This window comes from Eubalaena glacialis, chromosome 9 (genome assembly GCF_028564815.1).
Source record: "Eubalaena glacialis isolate mEubGla1 chromosome 9, mEubGla1.1.hap2.+ XY, whole genome shotgun sequence".
In the NCBI taxonomy this organism is placed as follows: Eukaryota; Metazoa; Chordata; class Mammalia; order Artiodactyla; family Balaenidae; genus Eubalaena; species Eubalaena glacialis.
This window is the reverse complement of record NC_083724.1, coordinates 95,418,094-95,441,700: the sequence shown is the minus strand read 5'-3', so window position 1 is coordinate 95,441,700 and position 23,607 is coordinate 95,418,094.

The window sequence follows — 23,607 nt, the reverse complement described above, 5'->3', positions numbered from 1 at the left end:
GGATATCTAGCTCGCCCAAGGAAGAGTGCAGCGGGTTACCCTTCACTCGGCCTACCCAGGGGCACCCTGATGGGCCTACGGGTCTGAGTGTGGCCCAGCAAGCCCAGGGGAGCCTGGGGGTACTCAGTATCCTTGTACGGAAACGAGTGCTGCCGCGAGGGATCTAGGAGGCCTGAAAAGCTTACTGGCGTTCAACTAAAGCAGAAGAGCGTCTCAGGCCTCATGGAAGCTGTTGCACGCCTACCCCGCTGTAAGGCATATCAGGGGCCGCCTTCGAAGCGAGGGCTCACTTTGAGTTTCCCCTTAGCTATAAAACAGGACAGGATCAGCTCTGATTTAGAAACTGAAATACCCTGTCTCGTCGTGAAACCTCTTTTGCCCTCTCACAGCCATGCCTGCCGTGAGTATAAGCCTGACAACCACAGTGTTTTTAAGGGAGCTTCAAGGCGCAGAAGAAGAGCGTTCAAGGTGGGAAAACAAGGCCAGTCGCATCAGGCACCATCACCAGATTGACATGCAGCATAAGTGTCTGTGGGTACTGGCAGGTCAAAAGAGACCTAGCTACCTCCCTGGCTCTTCCCTGATTCAACTTTTCTGCATAGGGCCCTCTGCGTGTAGCGAACTGCTTCGATGACAGACTGCCCTAGGTCTCCTAGGGTCCTGTGCCTCTCCCAAAAACCTGAAGTGTTCCACACAAAACTGTGCTGTAGTGGAAGTTGCAGTGCAAGCTGCCTTTCTCCTAGAGATACGGTGACTTCAGGGATGAGGTCCTAGAAGGACTTGTAAGCAGAGAGTTTTTCTCAGTACCGCTCAGACTAGGGCAACGAGGACGACTTCCATGGTATGCTGGCCTTGCTAGAACCGTGTTGATGAAGCCGTTGGTGAGCTGGGGATATCTAGCTCGCCCAAGGAAGAGTGCAGCGGGTTACCCTTCACTCGGCCTACCCAGGGGCACCCTGATGGGCCTACGGGTCTGAGTGCGGCCCAGCAAGCCCAGGGGAGCCTGGGGGTACTCAGTATCCTTGTACGGAAACGAGTGCTGCCGCGAGGGATCTAGGCGGCCTGAAAAGCTTACTAGCGTTCAACTAAAGCAGGAGAGCGACTAAGGCCTCATGGAAGCTGTTGCACGCCTAACCCGCTGTAAGGCATATCAGGGCCCTCCTTCGAAGTTAGGCCTCACTTTGAGTTTCCCTTTAGCTATAGAACAGGACAGGATCAGCTCTGACTCAGAAACTGGAATACCATGTTTCTTCGTGACACCTCTTTTTCCCTCTCACAGCCATGCCTGTCGTGTGTATAAGCACGACACCAACAGTGTTTTTCACTTAGCTTCAAGGCGCATAAAAGGAGCTTTCATGATGGGAAACAAGGCTAGTCCCATCAGGTCCTGTTTCCAGATTGACACGTAGCGTAAGTATCTGTGGTTTCTAAGAGGACAAAAGAGACCTAGCTAGCTACTTGGCTCTTCCCAGAATCAAGTTTTCTGCACAGGGTGTTGTACATGTAGCGACGTGCCTAGACAATAGACTGCCCTAGGTCTCCTAAGAGCCCTGTGCATGTCCCCAAAGCCTGAAGTGTTACACAGAAAACTGTGCTTTAGTGGAAGTGGGAATGCAAGCCGTCTTTCTCCTTGAGATACGGTGACTTCAGGTATGAGGTCCTCGAAGGACTTCAAAGCAGAGAGTTTTGCTCAGTACAGCTCAGAATAGGGCGATGAGGCAGACTTCCATGGTATGCTGGACTTGCTAGAACCGTGTTCCAGAGGCTGCTGGTGAGCTGAGGAAATCTAGCTTTCCCAAGAAAGAGTGCAGTTTGTTATGCTTCACTCGGCCTACAGAGGGGCACAGTGAAGGGCCTACGGGTGTGAGTGTGGCCCGGCAAGCCCAGGGGAGCCCTGGGGTACTCAGAGTTCTTGTACGGAAACGGGTACTGGCACGAGTGGGACTGGAGTCCTGAGAAGATTAGTACCTTTAAACTAATGCAGAACTGTGACTAAGGACTCAAGGAAAAGGCTGCACAACTACCCTTCTGGAGGGCAAATCAGAGCTGTAGGCCAGGGTAGAGTGCACGTCAAGATTCCCCTTAGCTCTAGTGCAGGGCAGGATATGCTCCTAACCAGAGCCTGGAAGCACCCGCTTTCTTTCGAGATAACTCATGTTCTTCCAGAGCCATGCCTGGAGTGAATACAAGTCCCACAACCACAGTGTTTCTCAGGTAGCTTTAAGGCCGCTTGAATGGAGCTTTCAAGATGGGAAAACAAGGCTTGACTCCTAAGGCCGCCGTTTCCAGGTTGACACGCAGAAGAAGCATCTGTGCTTTCTAACAAGTCAAAAGAGACCTAGCTACTCCCTGGGTCTTGGAGAATCCACTTTCCTATGCCGGGTGTTCTGCGTGTAGCGAACTGCCTAAATGAAAGAATTCCCTAGGTGTCCTGGCTCCTGGGCATCTTCCAAAAGCCTGTAGCATTATACCAGAAAGTGTGCTCTAGTTGCACTTGGACCACAAGCCGACTTTCTCCTAGAGGTAGGTTGACTTCAGCTATGAGGTGGTAGAAGGAATTGTAAGCAAAGAGTTTTTCTCAGTACAGCTCGGACTACTGTAAGCAGGCAGACTTGCATGGCATGCTGCACCTCCTAGAATCATGTTCCTGAGGCTATTGGTGAGCTGAGAAAATCTAGGTCCCGCGACGAAGTGTGCATCATGCTCTCCTTCACTCGGCACAGACACGGGTACTGCGAAGGGTCTACGTGTCTGAATGTTGATCTTCGACTCAGGAGAGCCTGGGGGTGCTCAGTGCCTTTGTAGGGAAGCGAGTGCTGCCGCGAGGGGTCTCGGAGTCCAGAAAAGCTTACTAGCCTTCAGCTAAAGCAGAAGAGTGACTAAGGCTTCATAGAAGCTGTTGTACGCCTATCCCGCTGCATGGCATATCAGGGCCCTCCTTCGAAGCTAGGGCTCACTTTGAGTTTCCATTTAGCTACATAACAAGGCAGGATGAGCTCTGACTCAGAAACTGAAATACCCTGTCTCTTCGTGTAACCTCTTTTTCCCTCTCACAGCCATGCCTGCCGTGAGTATAAGCCTGACAACCACAGTGTTTTTAAGGGAGCTTCAAGGCGCAGAAGAAGAGCTTTCAAGGTGGGAAAACAAAGCCAGTCGCATCAGGCACCATCACCAGGTTGACACGCAGCATAAGTGTCCGTGGGTACTGGCAGGTCAAAAGAGACCTAGCTACCTCCCTGGCTCTTCCCTGATTCAACTTTTCTGCATAGGGCCCTCTGCGTGTAGCGAACTGCTTCGATGACAGACTGCCCTAGGTCTCCTAGGGTCCTGTGCCTCTCCCAAAAACCTGAAGTGTTCCACACAAAACTGTGCTGTAGTGGAAGTTGCAGTGCAAGCTGCCTTTCTCCTAGAGATACGGTGACTTCAGGGATGAGGTCCTAGAAGGACTTGTAAGCAGAGAGTTTTTCTCAGTACCGCTCAGACTAGGGCAACGAGGACGACTTCCATGGTATGCTGGCCTTGCTAGAACCGTGTTGATGAAGCCGTTGGTGAGCTGGGGATATCTAGCTCGCCCAAGGAAGAGTGCAGCGGGTTACCCTTCACTCGGCCTACCCAGGGGCACCCTGATGGGCCTACGGGTCTGAGTGTGGCCCAGCAAGCCCAGGGGAGCCTGGGGGTACTCAGTATCCTTGTACGGAAACGAGTGCTGCCGCGAGGGATCTAGGAGGCCTGAAAAGCTTACTGGCGTTCAACTAAAGCAGAAGAGCGTCTCAGGCCTCATGGAAGCTGTTGCACGCCTACCCCGCTGTAAGGCATATCAGGGGCCGCCTTCGAAGCGAGGGCTCACTTTGAGTTTCCCCTTAGCTATAAAACAGGACAGGATCAGCTCTGATTTAGAAACTGAAATACCCTGTCTCGTCGTGAAACCTCTTTTGCCCTCTCACAGCCATGCCTGCCATGAGTATAAGCCTGACAACCACAGTGTTTTTAAGGGAGCTTCAAGGCGCAGAAGAAGAGCTTTCAAGGTGGGAAAACAAGGCCAGTCGCATCAGGCACCATCACCAGATTGACATGCAGCATAAGTGTCTGTGGGTACTGGCAGGTCAAAAGAGACCTAGCTACCTCCCTGGCTCTTCCCTGATTCAACTTTTCTGCATAGGGCCCTCTGCGTGTAGCGAACTGCTTCGATGACAGACTGCCCTAGGTCTCCTAGGGTCCTGTGCCTCTCCCAAAAACCTGAAGTGTTCCACACAAAACTGTGCTGTAGTGGAAGTTGCAGTGCAAGCTGCCTTTCTCCTAGAGATACGGTGACTTCAGGGATGAGGTCCTAGAAGGACTTGTAAGCAGAGAGTTTTTCTCAGTACCGCTCAGACTAGGGCAACGAGGACGACTTCCATGGTATGCTGGCCTTGCTAGAACCGTGTTGATGAAGCCGTTGGTGAGCTGGGGATATCTAGCTCGCCCAAGGAAGAGTGCAGCGGGTTACCCTTCACTCGGCCTACCCAGGGGCACCCTGATGGGCCTACGGGTCTGAGTGCGGCCCAGCAAGCCCAGGGGAGCCTGGGGGTACTCAGTATCCTTGTACGGAAACGAGTGCTGCCGCGAGGGATCTAGGAGGCCTGAAAAGCTTACTGGCGTTCAACTAAAGCAGAAGAGCGTCTCAGGCCTCATGGAAGCTGTTGCACGCCTACCCCGCTGTAAGGCATATCAGGGGCCGCCTTCGAAGCGAGGGCTCACTTTGAGTTTCCCCTTAGCTATAAAACAGGACAGGATGAGCTCTGATTTAGAAACTGAAATACCCTGTCTCGTCGTGAAACCTCTTTTGCCCTCTCACAGCCATGCCTGCCGTGAGTATAAGCCTGACAACCACAGTGTTTTTAAGGGAGCTTCAAGGCGCAGAAGAAGAGCTTTCAAGGTGGGAAAACAAGGCCAGTCGCATCAGGCACCATCACCAGATTGACATGCAGCATAAGTGTCTGTGGGTACTGGCAGGTCAAAAGAGACCTAGCTACCTCCCTGGCTCTTCCCTGATTCAACTTTTCTGCATAGGGCCCTCTGCGTGTAGCGAACTGCTTCGATGACAGACTGCCCTAGGTCTCCTAGGGTCCTGTGCCTCTCCCAAAAACCTGAAGTGTTCCACACAAAACTGTGCTGTAGTGGAAGTTGCTGTGCAAGCTGCCTTTCTCCTAGAGATACGGTGACTTCAGGGATGAGGTCCTAGAAGGACTTGTAAGCAGAGAGTTTTTCTCAGTACCGCTCAGACTAGGGCAACGAGGACGACTTCCATGGTATGCTGGCCTTGCTAGAACCGTGTTGATGAAGCCGTTGGTGAGCTGGGGATATCTAGCTCGCCCAAGGAAGAGTGCAGCGGGTTACCCTTCACTCGGCCTACCCAGGGGCACCCTGATGGGCCTACGGGTCTGAGTGCGGCCCAGCAAGCCCAGGGGAGCCTGGGGGTACTCAGTATCCTTGTACGGAAACGAGTGCTGCCGCGAGGGATCTAGGCGGCCTGAAAAGCTTACTAGCGTTCAACTAAAGCAGGAGAGCGAATAAGGCCTCATGGAAGCTGTTGCACGCCTAACCCGCTGTAAGGCATATCAGGGCCCTCCTTCGAAGTTAGGCCTCACTTTGAGTTTCCCTTTAGCTATAGAACAGGACAGGATCAGCTCTGACTCAGAAACTGGAATACCATGTTTCTTCGTGACACCTCTTTTTCCCTCTCACAGCCATGCCTGTCGTGTGTATAAGCACGACACCAACAGTGTTTTTCACTTAGCTTCAAGGCGCATAAAAGGAGCTTTCATGATGGGAAACAAGGCTAGTCCCATCAGGTCCTGTTTCCAGATTGACACGTAGCGTAAGTATCTGTGGTTTCTAAGAGGACAAAAGAGACCTAGCTAGCTACTTGGCTCTTCCCAGAATCAAGTTTTCTGCACAGGGTGTTGTACATGTAGCGACGTGCCTAGACAATAGACTGCCCTAGGTCTCCTAAGAGCCCTGTGCATGTCCCCAAAGCCTGAAGTGTTACACAGAAAACTGTGCTTTAGTGGAAGTGGGAATGCAAGCCGTCTTTCTCCTTGAGATACGGTGACTTCAGGTATGAGGTCCTCGAAGGACTTCAAAGCAGAGAGTTTTGCTCAGTACAGCTCAGAATAGGGCGATGAGGCAGACTTCCATGGTATGCTGGACTTGCTAGAACCGTGTTCCAGAGGCTGCTGGTGAACTGAGGAAATCTAGCTTTCCCAAGAAAGAGTGCAGTTTGTTATGCTTCACTCGGCCTACAGAGGGGCACAGTGAAGGGCCTACGGGTGTGAGTGTGGCCCGGCAAGCCCAGGGGAGCCCTGGGGTACTCAGAGTTCTTGTACGGAAACGGGTACTGGCACGAGTGGGACTGGAGTCCTGAGAAGATTAGTACCTTTAAACTAATGCAGAACTGTGACTAAGGACTCAAGGAAAAGGCTGCACAACTACCCTTCTGGATGGCAAATCAGAGCTGTAGGCCAGGGTAGAGTGCACGTCAAGATTCCCCTTAGCTCTAGTGCAGGGCAGGATATGCTCCTAACCAGAGCCTGGAAGCACCCGCTTTCTTTCGAGATAACTCATGTTCTTCCAGAGCCATGCCTGGAGTGAATACAAGTCCCACAACCACAGTGTTTCTCAGGTAGCTTTAAGGCCGCTTGAATGGAGCTTTCAAGATGGGAAAACAAGGCTTGACTCCTAAGGCCGCCGTTTCCAGGTTGACACGCAGAAGAAGCATCTGTGCTTTCTAACAAGTCAAAAGAGACCTAGCTACTCCCTGGGTCTTGGAGAATCCACTTTCCTATGCCGGGTGTTCTGCGTGTAGCGAACTGCCTAAATGAAAGAATTCCCTAGGTGTCCTGGCTCCTGGGCATCTTCCAAAAGCCTGTAGCATTATACCAGAAACTGTGCTCTAGTTGCACTTGGACCACAAGCCGACTTTCTCCTAGAGGTAGGTTGACTTCAGCTATGAGGTGGTAGAAGGAATTGTAAGCAAAGAGTTTTTCTCAGTACAGCTCGGACTACTGTAAGCAGGCAGACTTGCATGGCATGCTGCACCTCCTAGAATCATGTTCCTGAGGCTATTGGTGAGCTGAGAAAATCTAGGTCCCGCGACGAAGTGTGCATCATGCTCTCCTTCACTCGGCACAGACACGGGTACTGCGAAGGGTCTACGTGTCTGAATGTTGATCTTCGACTCAGGAGAGCCTGGGGGTGCTCAGTGCCTTTGTAGGGAAGCGAGTGCTGCCGCGAGGGGTCTCGGAGTCCAGAAAAGCTTACTAGCCTTCAGCTAAAGCAGAAGAGTGACTAAGGCTTCATAGAAGCTGTTGTACGCCTATCCCGCTGCATGGCATATCAGGGCCCTCCTTCGAAGCTAGGGCTCACTTTGAGTTTCCATTTAGCTACATAACAAGGCAGGATGAGCTCTGACTCAGAAACTGAAATACCCTGTCTCTTCGTGGAACCTCTTTTTCCCTCTCACAGCCATGCCTGCCGTGAGTATAAGCCTGACAACCACAGTGTTTTTAAGGGAGCTTCAAGGCGCAGAAGAAGAGCTTTCAAGGTGGGAAAACAAAGCCAGTCGCATCAGGCACCATCACCAGGTTGACACGCAGCATAAGTGTCCGTGGGTACTGGCAGGTCAAAAGAGACCTAGCTACCTCCCTGGCTCTTCCCTGATTCAACTTTTCTGCATAGGGCCCTCTGCGTGTAGCGAACTGCTTCGATGACAGACTGCCCTAGGTCTCCTAGGGTCCTGTGCCTCTCCCAAAAACCTGAAGTGTTCCACACAAAACTGTGCTGTAGTGGAAGTTGCAGTGCAAGCTGCCTTTCTCCTAGAGATACGGTGACTTCAGGGATGAGGTCCTAGAAGGACTTGTAAGCAGAGAGTTTTTCTCAGTACCGCTCAGACTAGGGCAACGAGGACGACTTCCATGGTATGCTGGCCTTGCTAGAACCGTGTTGATGAAGCCGTTGGTGAGCTGGGGATATCTAGCTCGCCCAAGGAAGAGTGCAGCGGGTTACCCTTCACTCGGCCTACCCAGGGGCACCCTGATGGGCCTACGGGTCTGAGTGTGGCCCAGCAAGCCCAGGGGAGCCTGGGGGTACTCAGTATCCTTGTATGGAAACGAGTGCTGCCGCGAGGGATCTAGGAGGCCTGAAAAGCTTACTGGCGTTCAACTAAAGCAGAAGAGCGTCTCAGGCCTCATGGAAGCTGTTGCACGCCTACCCCGCTGTAAGGCATATCAGGGGCCGCCTTCGAAGCGAGGGCTCACTTTGAGTTTCCCCTTAGCTATAAAACAGGACAGGATCAGCTCTGATTTAGAAACTGAAATACCCTGTCTCGTCGTGAAACCTCTTTTGCCCTCTCACAGCCATGCCTGCTGTGAGTATAAGCCTGACAACCACAGTGTTTTTAAGGGAGCTTCAAGGCGCAGAAGAAGAGCTTTCAAGGTGGGAAAACAAGGCCAGTCGCATCAGGCACCATCACCAGATTGACATGCAGCATAAGTGTCTGTGGGTACTGGCAGGTCAAAAGAGACCTAGCTACCTCCCTGGCTCTTCCCTGATTCAACTTTTCTGCATAGGGCCCTCTGCGTGTAGCGAACTGCTTCGATGACAGACTGCCCTAGGTCTCCTAGGGTCCTGTGCCTCTCCCAAAAACCTGAAGTGTTCCACACAAAACTGTGCTGTAGTGGAAGTTGCAGTGCAAGCTGCCTTTCTCCTAGAGATACGGTGACTTCAGGGATGAGGTCCTAGAAGGACTTGTAAGCAGAGAGTTTTTCTCAGTACCGCTCAGACTAGGGCAACGAGGACGACTTCCATGGTATGCTGGCCTTGCTAGAACCGTGTTGATGAAGCCGTTGGTGAGCTGGGGATATCTAGCTCGCCCAAGGAAGAGTGCAGCGGGTTACCCTTCACTCGGCCTACCCAGGGGCACCCTGATGGGCCTACGGGTCTGAGTGTGGCCCAGCAAGCCCAGGGGAGCCTGGGGGTACTCAGTATCCTTGTACGGAAACGAGTGCTGCCGCGAGGGATCTAGGAGGCCTGAAAAGCTTACTGGCGTTCAACTAAAGCAGAAGAGCGTCTCAGGCCTCATGGAAGCTGTTGCACGCCTACCCCGCTGTAAGGCATATCAGGGGCCGCCTTCGAAGCGAGGGCTCACTTTGAGTTTCCCCTTAGCTATAAAACAGGACAGGATCAGCTCTGATTTAGAAACTGAAATACCCTGTCTCGTCGTGAAACCTCTTTTGCCCTCTCACAGCCATGCCTGCCGTGAGTATAAGCCTGACAACCACAGTGTTTTTAAGGGAGCTTCAAGGCGCAGAAGAAGAGCGTTCAAGGTGGGAAAACAAGGCCAGTCGCATCAGGCACCATCACCAGATTGACATGCAGCATAAGTGTCTGTGGGTACTGGCAGGTCAAAAGAGACCTAGCTACCTCCCTGGCTCTTCCCTGATTCAACTTTTCTGCATAGGGCCCTCTGCGTGTAGCGAACTGCTTCGATGACAGACTGCCCTAGGTCTCCTAGGGTCCTGTGCCTCTCCCAAAAACCTGAAGTGTTCCACACAAAACTGTGCTGTAGTGGAAGTTGCAGTGCAAGCTGCCTTTCTCCTAGAGATACGGTGACTTCAGGGATGAGGTCCTAGAAGGACTTGTAAGCAGAGAGTTTTTCTCAGTACCGCTCAGACTAGGGCAACGAGGACGACTTCCATGGTATGCTGGCCTTGCTAGAACCGTGTTGATGAAGCCGTTGGTGAGCTGGGGATATCTAGCTCGCCCAAGGAAGAGTGCAGCGGGTTACCCTTCACTCGGCCTACCCAGGGGCACCCTGATGGGCCTACGGGTCTGAGTGCGGCCCAGCAAGCCCAGGGGAGCCTGGGGGTACTCAGTATCCTTGTACGGAAACGAGTGCTGCCGCGAGGGATCTAGGCGGCCTGAAAAGCTTACTAGCGTTCAACTAAAGCAGGAGAGCGACTAAGGCCTCATGGAAGCTGTTGCACGCCTAACCCGCTGTAAGGCATATCAGGGCCCTCCTTCGAAGTTAGGCCTCACTTTGAGTTTCCCTTTAGCTATAGAACAGGACAGGATCAGCTCTGACTCAGAAACTGGAATACCATGTTTCTTCGTGACACCTCTTTTTCCCTCTCACAGCCATGCCTGTCGTGTGTATAAGCACGACACCAACAGTGTTTTTCACTTAGCTTCAAGGCGCATAAAAGGAGCTTTCATGATGGGAAACAAGGCTAGTCCCATCAGGTCCTGTTTCCAGATTGACACGTAGCGTAAGTATCTGTGGTTTCTAAGAGGACAAAAGAGACCTAGCTAGCTACTTGGCTCTTCCCAGAATCAAGTTTTCTGCACAGGGTGTTGTACATGTAGCGACGTGCCTAGACAATAGACTGCCCTAGGTCTCCTAAGAGCCCTGTGCATGTCCCCAAAGCCTGAAGTGTTACACAGAAAACTGTGCTTTAGTGGAAGTGGGAATGCAAGCCGTCTTTCTCCTTGAGATACGGTGACTTCAGGTATGAGGTCCTCGAAGGACTTCAAAGCAGAGAGTTTTGCTCAGTACAGCTCAGAATAGGGCGATGAGGCAGACTTCCATGGTATGCTGGACTTGCTAGAACCGTGTTCCAGAGGCTGCTGGTGAGCTGAGGAAATCTAGCTTTCCCAAGAAAGAGTGCAGTTTGTTATGCTTCACTCGGCCTACAGAGGGGCACAGTGAAGGGCCTACGGGTGTGAGTGTGGCCCGGCAAGCCCAGGGGAGCCCTGGGGTACTCAGAGTTCTTGTACGGAAACGGGTACTGGCACGAGTGGGACTGGAGTCCTGAGAAGATTAGTACCTTTAAACTAATGCAGAACTGTGACTAAGGACTCAAGGAAAAGGCTGCACAACTACCCTTCTGGATGGCAAATCAGAGCTGTAGGCCAGGGTAGAGTGCACGTCAAGATTCCCCTTAGCTCTAGTGCAGGGCAGGATATGCTCCTAACCAGAGCCTGGAAGCACCCGCTTTCTTTCGAGATAACTCATGTTCTTCCAGAGCCATGCCTGGAGTGAATACAAGTCCCACAACCACAGTGTTTCTCAGGTAGCTTTAAGGCCGCTTGAATGGAGCTTTCAAGATGGGAAAACAAGGCTTGACTCCTAAGGCCGCCGTTTCCAGGTTGACACGCAGAAGAAGCATCTGTGCTTTCTAACAAGTCAAAAGAGACCTAGCTACTCCCTGGGTCTTGGAGAATCCACTTTCCTATGCCGGGTGTTCTGCGTGTAGCGAACTGCCTAAATGAAAGAATTCCCTAGGTGTCCTGGCTCCTGGGCATCTTCCAAAAGCCTGTAGCATTATACCAGAAAGTGTGCTCTAGTTGCACTTGGACCACAAGCCGACTTTCTCCTAGAGGTAGGTTGACTTCAGCTATGAGGTGGTAGAAGGAATTGTAAGCAAAGAGTTTTTCTCAGTACAGCTCGGACTACTGTAAGCAGGCAGACTTGCATGGCATGCTGCACCTCCTAGAATCATGTTCCTGAGGCTATTGGTGAGCTGAGAAAATCTAGGTCCCGCGACGAAGTGTGCATCATGCTCTCCTTCACTCGGCACAGACACGGGTACTGCGAAGGGTCTACGTGTCTGAATGTTGATCTTCGACTCAGGAGAGCCTGGGGGTGCTCAGTGCCTTTGTAGGGAAGCGAGTGCTGCCGCGAGGGGTCTCGGAGTCCAGAAAAGCTTACTAGCCTTCAGCTAAAGCAGAAGAGTGACTAAGGCTTCATAGAAGCTGTTGTACGCCTATCCCGCTGCATGGCATATCAGGGCCCTCCTTCGAAGCTAGGGCTCACTTTGAGTTTCCATTTAGCTACATAACAAGGCAGGATGAGCTCTGACTCAGAAACTGAAATACCCTGTCTCTTCGTGTAACCTCTTTTTCCCTCTCACAGCCATGCCTGCCGTGAGTATAAGCCTGACAACCACAGTGTTTTTAAGGGAGCTTCAAGGCGCAGAAGAAGAGCTTTCAAGGTGGGAAAACAAAGCCAGTCGCATCAGGCACCATCACCAGGTTGACACGCAGCATAAGTGTCCGTGGGTACTGGCAGGTCAAAAGAGACCTAGCTACCTCCCTGGCTCTTCCCTGATTCAACTTTTCTGCATAGGGCCCTCTGCGTGTAGCGAACTGCTTCGATGACAGACTGCCCTAGGTCTCCTAGGGTCCTGTGCCTCTCCCAAAAACCTGAAGTGTTCCACACAAAACTGTGCTGTAGTGGAAGTTGCAGTGCAAGCTGCCTTTCTCCTAGAGATACGGTGACTTCAGGGATGAGGTCCTAGAAGGACTTGTAAGCAGAGAGTTTTTCTCAGTACCGCTCAGACTAGGGCAACGAGGACGACTTCCATGGTATGCTGGCCTTGCTAGAACCGTGTTCATGAAGCCGTTGGTGAGCTGGGGATATCTAGCTCGCCCAAGGAAGAGTGCAGCGGGTTACCCTTCACTCGGCTTACCCAGGGGCACCCTGATGGGCCTACGGGTCTGAGTGCGGCCCAGCAAGCCCAGGGGAGCCTGGGGGTACTCAGTATCCTTGTACGGAAACGAGTGCTGCCGCGAGGGATCTAGGCGGCCTGAAAAGCTTACTAGCGTTCAACTAAAGCAGGAGAGCGACTAAGGCCTCATGGAAGCTGTTGCACGCCTAACCCGCTGTAAGGCATATCAGGGCCCTCCTTCGAAGTTAGGCCTCACTTTGAGTTTCCCTTTAGCTATAGAACAGGACAGGATCAGCTCTGACTCAGAAACTGGAATACCATGTTTCTTCGTGACACCTCTTTTTCCCTCTCACAGCCATGCCTGTCGTGTGTATAAGCACGACACCAACAGTGTTTTTCACTTAGCTTCAAGGCACATAAAAGGAGCTTTCATGATGGGAAACAAGGCTAGTCCCATCAGGTCCTGTTTCCAGATTGACACGCAGCGTAAGTATCTGTGGTTTCTAAGAGGACAAAAGAGACCTAGCTAGCTACTTGGCTCTTCCCAGAATCAAGTTTTCTGCACAGGGTGTTGTACATGTAGCGACGTGCCTAGACAATAGACTGCCCTAGGTCTCCTAAGAGCCCTGTGCATGTCCCCAAAGCCTGAAGTGTTACACAGAAAACTGTGCTTTAGTGGAAGTGGGAATGCAAGCCGTCTTTCTCCTTGAGATACGGTGACTTCAGGTATGAGGTCCTCGAAGGACTTCAAAGCAGAGAGTTTTGCTCAGTACAGCTCAGAATAGGGCGATGAGGCAGACTTCCATGGTATGCTGGACTTGCTAGAACCGTGTTCCAGAGGCTGCTGGTGAGCTGAGGAAATCTAGCTTTCCCAAGAAAGAGTGCAGTTTGTTATGCTTCACTCGGCCTACAGAGGGGCACAGTGAAGGGCCTACGGGTGTGAGTGTGGCCCGGCAAGCCCAGGGGAGCCCTGGGGTACTCAGAGTTCTTGTACGGAAACGGGTACTGGCACGAGTGGGACTGGAGTCCTGAGAAGATTAGTACCTTTAAACTAATGCAGAACTGTGACTAAGGACTCAAGGAAAAGGCTGCACAACTACCCTTCTGGATGGCAAATCAGAGCTGTAGGCCAGGGTAGAGTGCACGTCAAGATTCCCCTTAGCTCTAGTGCAGGGCAGGATATGCTCCTAACCAGAGCCTGGAAGCACCCGCTTTCTTTCGAGATAACTCATGTTCTTCCAGAGCCATGCCTGGAGTGAATACAAGTCCCACAACCACAGTGTTTCTCAGGTAGCTTTAAGGCCGCTTGAATGGAGCTTTCAAGACGGGAAAACAAGGCTTGACTCCTAAGGCCGCCGTTTCCAGGTTGACACGCAGAAGAAGCATCTGTGCTTTCTAACAAGTCAAAAGAGACCTAGCTACTCCCTGGGTCTTGGAGAATCCACTTTCCTATGCCGGGTGTTCTGCGTGTAGCGAACTGCCTAAATGAAAGAATTCCCTAGGTGTCCTGGCTCCTGGGCATCTTCCAAAAGCCTGTAGCATTATACCAGAAACTGTGCTCTAGTTGCACTTGGACCACAAGCCGACTTTCTCCTAGAGGTAGGTTGACTTCAGCTATGAGGTGGTAGAAGGAATTGTAAGCAAAGAGTTTTTCTCAGTACAGCTCGGACTACTGTAAGCAGGCAGACTTGCATGGCATGCTGCACCTCCTAGAATCATGTTCCTGAGGCTATTGGTGAGCTGAGAAAATCTAGGTCCCGCGACGAAGTGTGCATCATGCTCTCCTTCACTCGGCACAGACACGGGTACTGCGAAGGGTCTACGTGTCTGAATGTTGATCTTCGACTCAGGAGAGCCTGGGGGTGCTCAGTGCCTTTGTAGGGAAGCGAGTGCTGCCGCGAGGGGTCTCGGAGTCCAGAAAAGCTTACTAGCCTTCAGCTAAAGCAGAAGAGTGACTAAGGCTTCATAGAAGCTGTTGTACGCCTATCCCGCTGCATGGCATATCAGGGCCCCCTTCGAAGCTAGGGCTCACTTTGAGTTTCCATTTAGCTACATAACAAGGCAGGATGAGCTCTGACTCAGAAACTGAAATACCCTGTCTCTTCGTGTAACCTCTTTTTCCCTCTCACAGCCATGCCTGCCGTGAGTATAAGCCTGACAACCACAGTGTTTTTAAGGGAGCTTCAAGGCGCAGAAGAAGAGCTTTCAAGGTGGGAAAACAAAGCCAGTCGCATGAGGCACCATCACCAGGTTGACACGCAGCATAAGTGTCCGTGGGTACTGGCAGGTCAAAAGAGACCTAGCTACCTCCCTGGCTCTTCCCTGATTCAACTTTTCTGCATAGGGCCCTCTGCGTGTAGCGAACTGCTTAGATGAAAGACTGCCCTAGGTCTCCTAGGGTCCTGTGCCTCTCCCAAAAACCTGAAGTGTTCCACACAAAACTGTGCTGTAGTGGAAGTTGCTGTGCAAGCTGCCTTTCTCCTAGAGATACGGTGACTTCAGGGATGAGGTCCTAGAAGGACTTGTAAGCAGAGAGTTTTTCTCAGTACCGCTCAGACTAGGGCAACGAGGACGACTTCCATGGTATGCTGGCCTTGCTAGAACCGTGTTGATGAAGCCGTTGGTGAGCTGGGGATATCTAGCTCGCCCAAGGAAGAGTGCAGCGGGTTACCCTTCACTCGGCCTACCCAGGGGCACCCTGATGGGCCTACGGGTCTGAGTGTGGCCCAGCAAGCCCAGGGGAGCCTGGGGGTACTCAGTATCCTTGTACGGAAACGAGTGCTGCCGCGAGGGATCTAGGAGGCCTGAAAAGCTTACTGGCGTTCAACTAAAGCAGAAGAGCGTCTCAGGCCTCATGGAAGCTGTTGCACGCCTACCCCGCTGTAAGGCATATCAGGGGCCGCCTTCGAAGCGAGGGCTCACTTTGAGTTTCCCCTTAGCTATAAAACAGGACAGGATCAGCTCTGATTTAGAAACTGAAATACCCTGTCTCGTCGTGAAACCTCTTTTGCCCTCTCACAGCCATGCCTGCCGTGAGTATAAGCCTGACAACCACAGTGTTTTTAAGGGAGCTTCAAGGCGCAGAAGAAGAGCTTTCAAGGTGGGAAAACAAGGCCAGTCGCATCAGGCACCATCACCAGATTGACATGCAGCATAAGTGTCTGTGGGTACTGGCAGGTCAAAAGAGACCTAGCTACCTCCCTGGCTCTTCCCTGATTCAACTTTTCTGCATAGGGCCCTCTGCGTGTAGCGAACTGCTTCGATGACAGACTGCCCTAGGTCTCCTAGGGTCCTGTGCCTCTCCCAAAAACCTGAAGTGTTCCACACAAAACTGTGCTGTAGTGGAAGTTGCTGTGCAAGCTGCCTTTCTCCTAGAGATACGGTGACTTCAGGCATGAGGTCCTAGAAGGACTTGTAAGCAGAGAGTTTTTCTCAGTACCGCTCAGACTAGGGCAACGAGGACGACTTCCATGGTATGCTGGCCTTGCTAGAACCGTGTTCATGAAGCCGTTGGTGAGCTGGGGATATCTAGCTCGCCCAAGGAAGAGTGCAGCGGGTTACCCTTCACTCGGCCTACCCAGGGGCACCCTGATGGGCCTACGGGTCTGAGTGCGGCCCAGCAAGCCCAGGGGAGCCTGGGGGTACTCAGTATCCTTGTACGGAAACGAGTGCTGCCGCGAGGGATCTAGGCGGCCTGAAAAGCTTACTAGCGTTCAACTAAAGCAGGAGAGCGACTAAGGCCTCATGGAAGCTGTTGCACGCCTAACCCGCTGTAAGGCATATCAGGGCCCTCCTTCGAAGTTAGGCCTCACTTTGAGTTTCCCTTTAGCTATAGAACAGGACAGGATCAGCTCTGACTCAGAAACTGGAATACCATGTTTCTTCGTGACACCTCTTTTTCCCTCTCACAGCCATGCCTGTCGTGTGTATAAGCACGACACCAACAGTGTTTTTCACTTAGCTTCAAGGCGCATAAAAGGAGCTTTCATGATGGGAAACAAGGCTAGTCCCATCAGGTCCTGTTTCCAGATTGACACGTAGCGTAAGTATCTGTGGTTTCTAAGAGGACAAAAGAGACCTAGCTAGCTACTTGGCTCTTCCCAGAATCAAGTTTTCTGCACAGGGTGTTGTACATGTAGCGACGTGCCTAGACAATAGACTGCCCTAGGTCTCCTAAGAGCCCTGTGCATGTCCCCAAAGCCTGAAGTGTTACACAGAAAACTGTGCTTTAGTGGAAGTGGGAATGCAAGCCGTCTTTCTCCTTGAGATACAGTGACTTCAGGTATGAGGTACTCGAAGGACTTCAAAGCAGAGAGTTTTGCTCAGTACAGCTCAGAATAGGGCGATGAGGCAGACTTCCATGGTATGCTGGACTTGCTAGAACCGTGTTCCAGAGGCTGCTGGTGAGCTGAGGAAATCTAGCTTTCCCAAGAAAGAGTGCAGTTTGTTATGCTTCACTCGGCCTACAGAGGGGCACAGTGAAGGGCCTACGGGTGTGAGTGTGGCCCGGCAAGCCCAGGGGAGCCCTGGGGTACTCAGAGTTCTTGTACGGAAACGGGTACTGGCACGAGTGGGACTGGAGTCCTGAGAAGATTAGTACCTTTAAACTAATGCAGAACTGTGACTAAGGACTCAAGGAAAAGGCTGCACAACTACCCTTCTGGAGGGCAAATCAGAGCTGTAGGCCAGGGTAGAGTGCACGTCAAGATTCCCCTTAGCTCTAGTGCAGGGCAGGATATGCTCCTAACCAGAGCCTGGAAGCACCCGCTTTCTTTCGAGATAACTCATGTTCTTCCAGAGCCATGCCTGGAGTGAATACAAGTCCCACAACCACAGTGTTTCTCAGGTAGCTTTAAGGCCGCTTGAATGGAGCTTTCAAGACGGGAAAACAAGGCTTGACTCCTAAGGCCGCCGTTTCCAGGTTGACACGCAGAAGAAGCATCTGTGCTTTCTAACAAGTCAAAAGAGACCTAGCTACTCCCTGGGTCTTGGAGAATCCACTTTCCTATGCCGGGTGTTCTGCGTGTAGCGAACTGCCTAAATGAAAGAATTCCCTAGGTGTCCTGGCTCCTGGGCATCTTCCAAAAGCCTGTAGCATTATACCAGAAACTGTGCTCTAGTTGCACTTGGACCACAAGCCGACTTTCTCCTAGAGGTAGGTTGACTTCAGCTATGAGGTGGTAGAAGGAATTGTAAGCAAAGAGTTTTTCTCAGTACAGCTCGGACTACTGTAAGCAGGCAGACTTGCATGGCATGCTGCACCTCCTAGAATCATGTTCCTGAGGCTATTGGTGAGCTGAGAAAATCTAGGTCCCGCGACGAAGTGTGCATCATGCTCTCCTTCACTCGGCACAGACACGGGTACTGCGAAGGGTCTACGTGTCTGAATGTTGATCTTCGACTCAGGAGAGCCTGGGGGTGCTCAGTGCCTTTGTAGGGAAGCGAGTGCTGCCGCGAGGGGTCTCGGAGTCCAGAAAAGCTTACTAGCCTTCAGCTAAAGCAGAAGAGTGACTAAGGCTTCATAGAAGCTGTTGTACGCCTATCCCGCTGCATGGCATATCAGGGCCCTCCTTCGAAGCTAGGGCTCACTTTGAGTTTCCATTTAGCTACATAACAAGGCAGGATGAGCTCTGACTCAGAAACTGAAATACCCTGTCTCTTCGTGTAACCTCTTTTTCCCTCTCACAGCCATGCCTGCCGTGAGTATAAGCCTGACAACCACAGTGTTTTTAAGGGAGCTTCAAGGCGCAGAAGAAGAGCTTTCAAGGTGGGAAAACAAAGCCAGTCGCATGAGGCACCATCACCAGGTTGACACGCAGCATAAGTGTCCGTGGGTACTGGCAGGTCAAAAGAGACCTAGCTACCTCCCTGGCTCTTCCCTGATTCAACTTTTCTGCATAGGGCCCTCTGCGTGTAGCGAACTGCTTAGATGAAAGACTGCCCTAGGTCTCCTAGGGTCCTGTGCCTCTCCCAAAAACCTGAAGTGTTCCACACAAAACTGTGCTGTAGTGGAAGTTGCAGTGCAAGCTGCCTTTCTCCTAGAGATACGGTGACTTCAGGGATGAGGTCCTAGAAGGACTTGTAAGCAGAGAGTTTTTCTCAGTACCGCTCAGACTAGGGCAACGAGGACGACTTCCATGGTATGCTGGCCTTGCTAGAACCGTGTTGATGAAGCCGTTGGTGAGCTGGGGATATCTAGCTCCCCCAAGGAAGAGTGCAGCGGGTTACCCTTCACTCGGCCTACCCAGGGGCACCCTGATGGGCCTACGGGTCTGAGTGTGGCCCAGCAAGCCCAGGGGAGCCTGGGGGTACTCAGTATCCTTGTACGGAAACGAGTGCTGCCGCGAGGGATCTAGGAGGCCTGAAAAGCTTACTGGCGTTCAACTAAAGCAGAAGAGCGACTAAGGCCTCATGGAAGCTGTTGCACGCCTACCCCGCTGTAAGGCATATCAGGGGCCACCTTCGAAGCGAGGGCTCACTTTGAGTTTCCCCTTAGCTATAAAACAGGACAGGATGAGCTCTGACTCAGAAACTGAAATACCCTGTCTCGTCGTGAAACCTCTTTTGCCCTCTCACAGCCATGCCTGCCGTGAGTATAAGCCTGACAACCACAGTGTTTTTAAGGGAGCTTCAAGGCGCAGAAGAAGAGCTTTCAAGGTGGGAAAACAAGGCCAGTCGCATCAGGCACCATCACCAGATTGACATGCAGCATAAGTGTCTGTGGGTACTGGCAGGTCAAAAGAGACCTAGCTACCTCCCTGGCTCTTCCCTGATTCAACTTTTCTGCATAGGGCCCTCTGCGTGTAGCGAACTGCTTCGATGACAGACTGCCCTAGGTCTCCTAGGGTCCTGTGCCTCTCCCAAAAACCTGAAGTGTTCCACACAAAACTGTGCTGTAGTGGAAGTTGCTGTGCAAGCTGCCTTTCTCCTAGAGATACGGTGACTTCAGGGATGAGGTCCTAGAAGGACTTGTAAGCAGAGAGTTTTTCTCAGTACCGCTCAGACTAGGGCAACGAGGACGACTTCCATGGTATGCTGGCCTTGCTAGAACCGTGTTGATGAAGCCGTTGGTGAGCTGGGGATATCTAGCTCGCCCAAGGAAGAGTGCAGCGGGTTACCCTTCACTCGGCTTACCCAGGGGCACCCTGATGGGCCTACGGGTCTGAGTGCGGCCCAGCAAGCCCAGGGGAGCCTGGGGGTACTCAGTATCCTTGTACGGAAACGAGTGCTGCCGCGAGGGATCTAGGCGGCCTGAAAAGCTTACTAGCGTTCAACTAAAGCAGGAGAGCGACTAAGGCCTCATGGAAGCTGTTGCACGCCTAACCCGCTGTAAGGCATATCAGGGCCCTCCTTCGAAGTTAGGCCTCACTTTGAGTTTCCCTTTAGCTATAGAACAGGACAGGATCAGCTCTGACTCAGAAACTGGAATACCATGTTTCTTCGTGACACCTCTTTTTCCCTCTCACAGCCATGCCTGTCGTGTGTATAAGCACGACACCAACAGTGTTTTTCACTTAGCTTCAAGGCACATAAAAGGAGCTTTCATGATGGGAAACAAGGCTAGTCCCATCAGGTCCTGTTTCCAGATTGACACGCAGCGTAAGTATCTGTGGTTTCTAAGAGGACAAAAGAGACCTAGCTAGCTACTTGGCTCTTCCCAGAATCAAGTTTTCTGCACAGGGTGTTGTACATGTAGCGACGTGCCTAGACAATAGACTGCCCTAGGTCTCCTAAGAGCCCTGTGCATGTCCCCAAAGCCTGAAGTGTTACACAGAAAACTGTGCTTTAGTGGAAGTGGGAATGCAAGCCGTCTTTCTCCTTGAGATACGGTGACTTCAGGTATGAGGTCCTCGAAGGACTTCAAAGCAGAGAGTTTTGCTCAGTACAGCTCAGAATAGGGCGATGAGGCAGACTTCCATGGTATGCTGGACTTGCTAGAACCGTGTTCCAGAGGCTGCTGGTGAGCTGAGGAAATCTAGCTTTCCCAAGAAAGAGTGCAGTTTGTTATGCTTCACTCGGCCTACAGAGGGGCACAGTGAAGGGCCTACGGGTGTGAGTGTGGCCCGGCAAGCCCAGGGGAGCCCTGGGGTACTCAGAGTTCTTGTACGGAAACGGGTACTGGCACGAGTGGGACTGGAGTCCTGAGAAGATTAGTACCTTTAAACTAATGCAGAACTGTGACTAAGGACTCAAGGAAAAGGCTGCACAACTACCCTTCTGGATGGCAAATCAGAGCTGTAGGCCAGGGTAGAGTGCACGTCAAGATTCCCCTTAGCTCTAGTGCAGGGCAGGATATGCTCCTAACCAGAGCCTGGAAGCACCCGCTTTCTTTCGAGATAACTCATGTTCTTCCAGAGCCATGCCTGGAGTGAATACAAGTCCCACAACCACAGTGTTTCTCAGGTAGCTTTAAGGCCGCTTGAATGGAGCTTTCAAGACGGGAAAACAAGGCTTGACTCCTAAGGCCGCCGTTTCCAGGTTGACACGCAGAAGAAGCATCTGTGCTTTCTAACAAGTCAAAAGAGACCTAGCTACTCCCTGGGTCTTGGAGAATCCACTTTCCTATGCCGGGTGTTCTGCGTGTAGCGAACTGCCTAAATGAAAGAATTCCCTAGGTGTCCTGGCTCCTGGGCATCTTCCAAAAGCCTGTAGCATTATACCAGAAACTGTGCTCTAGTTGCACTTGGACCACAAGCCGACTTTCTCCTAGAGGTAGGTTGACTTCAGCTATGAGGTGGTAGAAGGAATTGTAAGCAAAGAGTTTTTCTCAGTACAGCTCGGACTACTGTAAGCAGGCAGACTTGCATGGCATGCTGCACCTCCTAGAATCATGTTCCTGAGGCTATTGGTGAGCTGAGAAAATCTAGGTCCCGCGACGAAGTGTGCATCATGCTCTCCTTCACTCGGCACAGACACGGGTACTGCGAAGGGTCTACGTGTCTGAATGTTGATCTTCGACTCAGGAGAGCCTGGGGGTGCTCAGTGCCTTTGTAGGGAAGCGAGTGCTGCCGCGAGGGGTCTCGGAGTCCAGAAAAGCTTACTAGCCTTCAGCTAAAGCAGAAGAGTGACTAAGGCTTCATAGAAGCTGTTGTACGCCTATCCCGCTGCATGGCATATCAGGGCCCCCTTCGAAGCTAGGGCTCACTTTGAGTTTCCATTTAGCTACATAACAAGGCAGGATGAGCTCTGACTCAGAAACTGAAATACCCTGTCTCTTCGTGTAACCTCTTTTTCCCTCTCACAGCCATGCCTGCCGTGAGTATAAGCCTGACAACCACAGTGTTTTTAAGGGAGCTTCAAGGCGCAGAAGAAGAGCTTTCAAGGTGGGAAAACAAAGCCAGTCGCATGAGGCACCATCACCAGGTTGACACGCAGCATAAGTGTCCGTGGGTACTGGCAGGTCAAAAGAGACCTAGCTACCTCCCTGGCTCTTCCCTGATTCAACTTTTCTGCATAGGGCCCTCTGCGTGTAGCGAACTGCTTAGATGAAAGACTGCCCTAGGTCTCCTAGGGTCCTGTGCCTCTCCCAAAAACCTGAAGTGTTCCACACAAAACTGTGCTGTAGTGGAAGTTGCTGTGCAAGCTGCCTTTCTCCTAGAGATACGGTGACTTCAGGGATGAGGTCCTAGAAGGACTTGTAAGCAGAGAGTTTTTCTCAGTACCGCTCAGACTAGGGCAACGAGGACGACTTCCATGGTATGCTGGCCTTGCTAGAACCGTGTTGATGAAGCCGTTGGTGAGCTGGGGATATCTAGCTCGCCCAAGGAAGAGTGCAGCGGGTTACCCTTCACTCGGCCTACCCAGGGGCACCCTGATGGGCCTACGGGTCTGAGTGTGGCCCAGCAAGCCCAGGGGAGCCTGGGGGTACTCAGTATCCTTGTACGGAAACGAGTGCTGCCGCGAGGGATCTAGGAGGCCTGAAAAGCTTACTGGCGTTCAACTAAAGCAGAAGAGCGTCTCAGGCCTCATGGAAGCTGTTGCACGCCTACCCCGCTGTAAGGCATATCAGGGGCCGCCTTCGAAGCGAGGGCTCACTTTGAGTTTCCCCTTAGCTATAAAACAGGACAGGATCAGCTCTGATTTAGAAACTGAAATACCCTGTCTCGTCGTGAAACCTCTTTTGCCCTCTCACAGCCATGCCTGCCGTGAGTATAAGCCTGACAACCACAGTGTTTTTAAGGGAGCTTCAAGGCGCAGAAGAAGAGCTTTCAAGGTGGGAAAACAAGGCCAGTCGCATCAGGCACCATCACCAGATTGACATGCAGCATAAGTGTCTGTGGGTACTGGCAGGTCAAAAGAGACCTAGCTACCTCCCTGGCTCTTCCCTGATTCAACTTTTCTGCATAGGGCCCTCTGCGTGTAGCGAACTGCTTCGATGACAGACTGCCCTAGGTCTCCTAGGGTCCTGTGCCTCTCCCAAAAACCTGAAGTGTTCCACACAAAACTGTGCTGTAGTGGAAGTTGCTGTGCAAGCTGCCTTTCTCCTAGAGATACGGTGACTTCAGGCATGAGGTCCTAGAAGGACTTGTAAGCAGAGAGTTTTTCTCAGTACCGCTCAGACTAGGGCAACGAGGACGACTTCCATGGTATGCTGGCCTTGCTAGAACCGTGTTCATGAAGCCGTTGGTGAGCTGGGGATATCTAGCTCGCCCAAGGAAGAGTGCAGCGGGTTACCCTTCACTCGGCCTACCCAGGGGCACCCTGATGGGCCTACGGGTCTGAGTGCGGCCCAGCAAGCCCAGGGGAGCCTGGGGGTACTCAGTATCCTTGTACGGAAACGAGTGCTGCCGCGAGGGATCTAGGCGGCCTGAAAAGCTTACTAGCGTTCAACTAAAGCAGGAGAGCGACTAAGGCCTCATGGAAGCTGTTGCATGCCTAACCCGCTGTAAGGCATATCAGGGCCCTCCTTCGAAGTTAGGCCTCACTTTGAGTTTCCCTTTAGCTATAGAACAGGACAGGATCAGCTCTGACTCAGAAACTGGAATACCATGTTTCTTCGTGACACCTCTTTTTCCCTCTCACAGCCATGCCTGTCGTGTGTATAAGCACGACACCAACAGTGTTTTTCACTTAGCTTCAAGGCGCATAAAAGGAGCTTTCATGATGGGAAACAAGGCTAGTC